Here is a 7,360-nt window from a genome sequence, read left to right on the forward strand (position 1 = left end):
TTTTTTCAGGCTATGAGGCCATGTTCTAGAAGAGTTTATTCCTGACATTTTGCCAGCATCTGTGGCTGCCATCTTCAGAGAATGCTTCTCTAAAGATACCAGCAACAGATGCTGGTGAAACATCAGGAATAAACTCTTCTAGAACATGTCCTCATAGCCCGAAAAACCCACAAAAATCTATTCCTGTGCAATGTACAGATGCAGGAGATGTGGTAATTTCTAGTTCATGCTCCTAGACCAAAATCTAATTCACAGCCCCAGCTAAAACAGATCTACAGTACTGAATCAGTGGCACTTACATAAGTTTTGACCTTTCAGGCTTTCACTTGGATTTAGACCTTCATTCCTAGAAAACAGCAGATAAGAAGGCACATCTCTAGTGGGAATGTTTGACTCTAGCATGCAAGTGTAGATCAACCATTCACATAAGATCCTCTTTATAGAAACACATGTTCAGGGAGATAGGTTTTATCCAAACGTTCCCCAGAACATGCTGGTTTCTTAAGTTTTTGGGAGGGTCATGGACAAGTATTCATTCAATTATATTTGCCCTCCCATCCATCCCCAAGTGATGTATTCCAGAAATCAGTGTGTCCCCAGATCTCCTATTTACCATGAGAAGGGCTCAGTTCAGCAAGACTGACAGCAACACTCCCAGAATCCATTGTAGACAGGTTCCTTGGCAGACACCTCAATATGGGAGCTATTCCCTCTAAAAGAAGTTTGAAACCTCCTGCCTTGACATGTTCGGCAGAGATATCAGTTAGATCTCGGCACAGAAACCACTGGTTTTTATCCTGAAATTTTAGGTTTAAAAGTCAGATTTGCACATTGTTAGGCACTACAAAGGGCATTAGAATAAACATGGCTGCAAAAGTTCTCTTTTTAAAAACACACACACAATTGCCAATTTACTTTGTGACAAAAAACCATTTGAGCTTGCCAGTCGCTTGTTGTCAGCATCCTAAAAGCTTTACTCCCAATCTCTGCTTCCCCATGGCTTATGACTAAGTCTTCCTCCATCTTCACACATCTAAAAGGCAAAGCTAATCTTTCCCAAACAAGCACCCCTTTCCTGCGTTTTGGCCCCTATGGTTACATAAGTCTGTTATTTAAAATCATTTACAAGGCCCTCACTGCCTACAACCCAAGAGCAAGTGGGAACCCCACCAATGTAAGGCCCTGATCCTTCTGGGGCACTACCCTATCATTACAATAGTTGAACAAGCAAATCTGTTTCATCACAAACATGCATAAGCAGAGGTCCCTCCTGCAACCAACTGTTTCACCAAGCGCACATACAATCCTGCCCCATACTTTTGTTTGGAGGGTGGGGAGGCAACCCATTGTTGTGCAACAGGTAAGGCAAAGTGCTACCCATTGCACAGCTGTGGGATCTGGTACAACTATCCCGGCATACGTTTATGCTCCATTAAAAAAGTATCGGATCTTGGCCAATGTACTCATTTAACCTCACTGCTAGGCCTTGGGCAGTTTCAAGCATTTGTTTTGCCATGACACTTCTTAAGCCTGCTCAGTGTGACTGACTGACACTAAGCCGACCCAGCATGAGCTCCGAATCAATGCTGCCTAGTCAGCAGAATTATGTACCCACTTCCAAACTAATCCTGTGGCCTATGTTCCCAAAATACTAAGTTTTATATTCAGTTCTTCATCTTCTACAAATATGCATTCTTCTGTCTGATTGCCACCAGCCCCATCTATCCTCAGAAGCTTTAAGGTTGCCAATTCCTTCTATACATGACACGCAGCCAGCAAATTTACTCTGTGGCTACCCATAGTGGTAGCCAGAGGAAAAGAGCAACAGTGGAAAACAAACGACAAAGTAAAAGGACGACAAAGGTCTACAGGACCATCAAAAGGAGCCCTGGTGGCGCAGTGGGTAAATGCCTGTACTGCAGCCATTCACTCGAAACCACAAGGTTGCGAGTTCAAGACCAGCAAAAGGGCCCAAGCTCGACTCAGGCTTGCATCCTTCCGAGGTCGCTAAAATGAGTACCCAGACTGTTGGGGGCAAATTAGCTTACTTGCTAATTAGTTTACTTGCTGTTCACCGCTATGATCTTTGGAATAGCGGTATATAAATAAAACAAATTATTATTATTATTAAAACTAACAGATGCGTTGTGTATAAGCTTGTGTGGACTAGAGCACTTGAACAGATCACAAAAGTGGCAGACAGACTGCATATACACATGTGCCTGTTATTATACATAACATGTATATATAAACATGTTCAGTTGTCACTCCATATGCGCTAGGGTTAGGGGCACAAGACTCCCATGAATATGGAAAAGTCACAAATAACAAAAACACAATTTTTTACTTGAGAAGACACCTCTCTGGGAATCTCTAGGTCCTCCAGTGCAACTCTGTGGTCAACATCCGACAGACACTGACCATAGAACTAAATTGGAGGAGCTACAAAGGCCTAGAAGAATGTTCTCTACGAACCTCTAGGTCTTTCAGTACAACTTTTAGTTAAAGTTGACCATAGAGTTGCACTGGAGGACCTAGATATTGTTAGACAGAACATATTAATCAAATCCGTGAATAATCAAATCCACAAATATCAAAGCCATAAATATGGAGGGATGAGTGTATATATAAACAAATATACAAAGAAAAAGCAGGTGAACAGTAAAGGCCAAATGGCATAACACTCTAACACATGGACATATGGGGAACATGTGGCCTCTAGGGGCTATTAGACTTAAACTCCAACCAGCTCTTATCACAGGCTCTGAAGACTAGAGCTGCTAAAAACCGTAACCTCATAATATTTCAGGGACCCCATGTTCTCCATGCCTGCTGTAACCATTGCTTCTCTGGAAATCTCTCCCTCTTTACTGCCCAGAGGAGAAGCTATATCTTAGTTTGACAGTGGACTCAGTCTGAAAGGCGACTCTTGAGGTAATAATCCATAAGGCAAGTGGAACAGGTAGGAGAGTAAACACCCTCCCAGGCATCATCATCATCATCATCATTAGCAACTCTATTCTAAAAGGACTCTCAGAAGGCTACATAAAAGGTCTGCCACTTTTAAAGAACAAGAATTAAGTTTCTCTGAGGGGAGACTGTATGAGTGTAGCTTTATCCTATGACAGCCAACAGCTATTTAAAGCAACCAAATTTATGAAAGTCAAATCGCGGGGCTGGATTAGCTGTATCTTTTACCCTAAGTGTCAGGCTCCTCAATTCACCAGCAGGGTAATTTCCCCCTTGCTAAGTAGGAATAATGTCACAAACAGACTCTCTCCAGAATTAACTCCTTCCTAGAAAACTCAGGAAGGATAAATTCTTCAATTGGTTATAATTATTTTGGAGCCGCTACAGAGTTAGGTAACCTCTCCTAAAGATCCTACATTGTTGCTTCCAATAAGGGCAACCCAGGGATGGGATTCCTTTTTGTTGATAGAGGCACTTGAGAGATTGTTGTAGGACACTTCTCAGCAATGGCTAGGGTTGAACCCACAGTGGACAGGGGCAAACATTTGTTAAAAGCAGGCAGACTCACCCTCCCTTTTTTTACCCCTCTTCTTCACATTTAGTGCTGGAGAAGGGAGGAATGGCTTTTAAAAGGCTCTGAAATGAGGACAAGAGCTGCATGAGAGACCAGAGTAAGAACCAAAAGCTGCTCACTGTATAAAGCTGCTCAATGGACTCACTCAGTAGAAAGCAGCTCTATGGAGCCTGCACATGTATACCACTTTCTTGAGATTCAATTTATTGCTCCACTAGGAAAATTGGAAATGGAGGGATGGTTGTGTATCGTGAGACGCAGGACTTTTTCTAGCTAGCCATTAGCACCACTCATCCCAGGAGGATGGCCGGAGAAATAAGACGACGCAGCGCAGCGGTTTGAGCACTGAGCTACAACTCTGAAGACCCAAGGTTCGAATCCCCGCTCAGCCATGGAGCAAAGTCACACTAAGCCTCAGCAGAAGGCAAAGAACAAACCTTGCCAAGAAGACCCTGTGATAGGGTTGCGTAAGTCAGAAACAACTTGAAGGTACAAAGCAACAAAGCAGCGATTAGTAGAAAGAAAGGTACTGGAGCGCATGAATTATCCAGCAAGTTAGGAAAAGCAAGAGGTGCCCCGTTATGAGAATATGCAACAGTTAGCAGACATTTCTGATGTCTCAAAAAAGAATATACAACACGGGAAAGGTGGAAATGTATGCAATGCTGACTTATTAACATAATAAACTTTATTAGCTTCTTTAAATACACAGCAATAGCATGTACATTTCTATACCACTTTATAAGGAACTCAGCACACAGACTGTAAGCCAACTGCCTCCAACAAGCTGGGTACGCATTTTACTGATCTACGAAAGAATGGAAGGCTGAGCCAACCTTGGAGCCCTGGGATCAAACTCACAACTCTGTGGCTGCAGGACCAGCATTTAACCACTGCAGAAGCAGGGCTCCTATACATTAAACGGATAACACATTAATTAGATAACATATTTTAATACATAAGATGGTACTGTTTCATACCTTTATATATGTACAGTGCACCCGCGCCATACGCAAGCACGCCATATACAGCTTTCAGCTTATGCTGAAGCTGCGCAGCGGGAGAAACAATGACATGCACACTGCAACGCATGCACATAACCCATTGTTTTCAATGAGGCTTGAGCATGTGCATTTTTTCCCTGATGTGGGGGGGGGGGGGTTTGAAACAGATCCCTCGCATAAGGGAAGGGTCCACTGTATATAAAAGTACTCATAGAGTAAGTGTAAATTAACCCAATATTACAGATTGAGCTGCAAGCCACTATAATATTAATGGTGCTTAACTTTTCATATCGTATACTGTATTAATCATTCTACTAAGAAACCTGGGGCCCACCATGACAGAAAGCAAAACCCATTTTGTTTTGACAAGGTCATTTAGATATCCATGACATCCTATTTTATACAGTGATTTGATATGCAAAGGGGACAGGGAATTAGCAGGAATACTAAGCATTCAAGATTATTATTAACATGCCAAAAGGTGACGGATAAATAATCTGTGACAGGTAGGACCTAAGGAGATGGCATTTCCCACCTCCAAGAGTATATGAGGAAGGAGGGAGAGCACATTCCCAGGAAGAGTTATGAAAGGATCACCATTGGAGAACCACCGTTCTAAAGTATGTGACACCATTTAACAGGAACCAAAGAGAAGCTGGCAACAGAAAACGAACCAACAAGCAAAAGGTTACACAGTTTGGGTTTAGAAATGTGTAATCTAATCTTCACGATGTTGACAAGAATAAGCTTCTGCATCTACAGACGCGTTTAGAAAAGTATGCCCTTATTATGTAATTAACTGATTACAGGATTAAGGAATAGGAGCAAATTTGGATACTGAGCCGATACTTTTAACCACATCTGACTCCGAGAAGTGCTTCATCCTCATAACCAGTTGTGCGCATTTCCATTAAGTATACCTCCAAACACCAAGTACGGAAAACTATGCTTTCTGTGTAAGGTTTGCAGAACTAACTGGGTGGTCACCGTTGAGAACAGAATGCAGACAAATTGCTGTTGTCGTTGTTGTGTGCCTTCAAGCAGTTTCTGACTTACAGTGACCTTAAGGTGGATCTCTCATTGAGATTGCTTGGCAAGATTTGTTCAGAGAGGGTTTGCCCTTGCCTTCCTCTGAGGCTGCGGACTTTTACCAGGCGAGGCTGAAAAGCAGAATTTGAACAGGATAAAAGCGTCTTTGGCTGGTACATATCACACAACTTTGAGTCTCTCCTGCTGCTGCTTTGCATTGCATTCATTACTGTAGTGTCCCTTTTGAATAACAGGCAAAGCCCATCAATAGGCTCTCAATCTCACTGCCATTCCATTACTGCGTCTGTGCCATAGGTCCGTTCCATGTGCTGTGAATGTGCACACAGCATCCCTGCACTTCACTTATTCCATTTCTATGCTGTATCACAATAATTTGAATGTCGAATTCAATTGGTAAGATTTTTTATGAGAGGGGAGGAGGAGCGATGGCAGCTACCAAGGGCATTGCAGGAGACACATCTTAAGCATTTCGAATTAGGGGCAGATGGAGAAAGAAACTGATTGGGGATGATAGGGATTGTAATCCAACACATCAGGAAGGTCCCAGATTGGGGAAGGCATGGATCATCCTGTTGACATCATCCTTAGCAAAAGGCAACTGGGCTTGTCATTTCAGCACTTGCGCTTTAGGCAAAAATCAAAGGCCCCTCAAACCATTCCATCAGTTTGTATCTCCCAAACCCAACTGGCTAGATTCTGGGCAATAGGCTGGCAAATGGAATGAAAAAGCCAGGGGAGAAGTCCCTTCTCATCAATAGGGGTGCATATATGCGTGAGCGCATGTGTGATGTGGCGTTGGGAAAAAGCGTTCTCCAGATGCTGCTAAAAAGACAAATGAATGGATCCTAGAGCAAACCAAGCCTCTGGTAGCCAAAATGACTAAATTGAAGCTGTCTGGCTTTAGGCAAACCATGACTCACAAGGAAAAACAATGTTAAGGAAGGAGGGTAGAAAAGTAGAAGAACTAGGGTTGGTTCTAGACTGCAGAAATAATGCAGTTTGACATCACTTTAACTGCCATGGCTCCGTCCCCATAGCACCTGGGATGTGCACTTTTGTGTGGCGCCAGCACTCTTTGGCAGAGAAGAAAACCACACATTTGTATAAAACTACACATTCCGGGAAGGAGCTACAGCGCTTAAAAGTGGTGTCAAACTGCATTATTTATACATTGTGGATGCACCCTAGACAGCAGAAGCCACCATTGCCTTGAATCTGCCAGACTCCTGAGGACAGAGAGCATGAGAGATCTCCCATTCATAGTATCACCATAAACCGAGGCCGATTTGAAGGCAGTTCACACACACACACACACACACATCCAAAAAATGGTGAGGATGATGATGATAACGATAGTGGTTTTGAGTGTTATGCTACAACTCTGGAGACCAAGGTTCGAATCCCTACTTGGTCACAGAAAGCCATTGGGTTGACCTTGGGCAAGAAGTCACACTCTCTCAGCCTCTGGGGATGGCAATGGCAATTCTCCTCTGAACAAGCCTTGCCCTGGAATAGATTTGCCTTGTTGTTGGCCTGGAAGCCATTTCTGACTTATGGCAACCCTACAATGAACCTTTCATGGGGTTTTCTTATCTTCAAGGAGGATTTGCCATTGCCATCCTCCAAGGCAGAGAGAATGCAGTTCATGGACAAATGGGATTCGAACCCTGTTCTCCAGAGTCATACTCCAGTCCTCAAACCGCTTCACCTTAGGGTTGCTAGAGGTCAGAGACGACTTGAAAGCACACAGCAGGAACATCAT

The sequence above is a fragment of the Sceloporus undulatus genome, chromosome 8 (genome assembly GCF_019175285.1).
Source record: "Sceloporus undulatus isolate JIND9_A2432 ecotype Alabama chromosome 8, SceUnd_v1.1, whole genome shotgun sequence".
Taxonomy (NCBI): Eukaryota; Metazoa; Chordata; class Lepidosauria; order Squamata; family Phrynosomatidae; genus Sceloporus; species Sceloporus undulatus.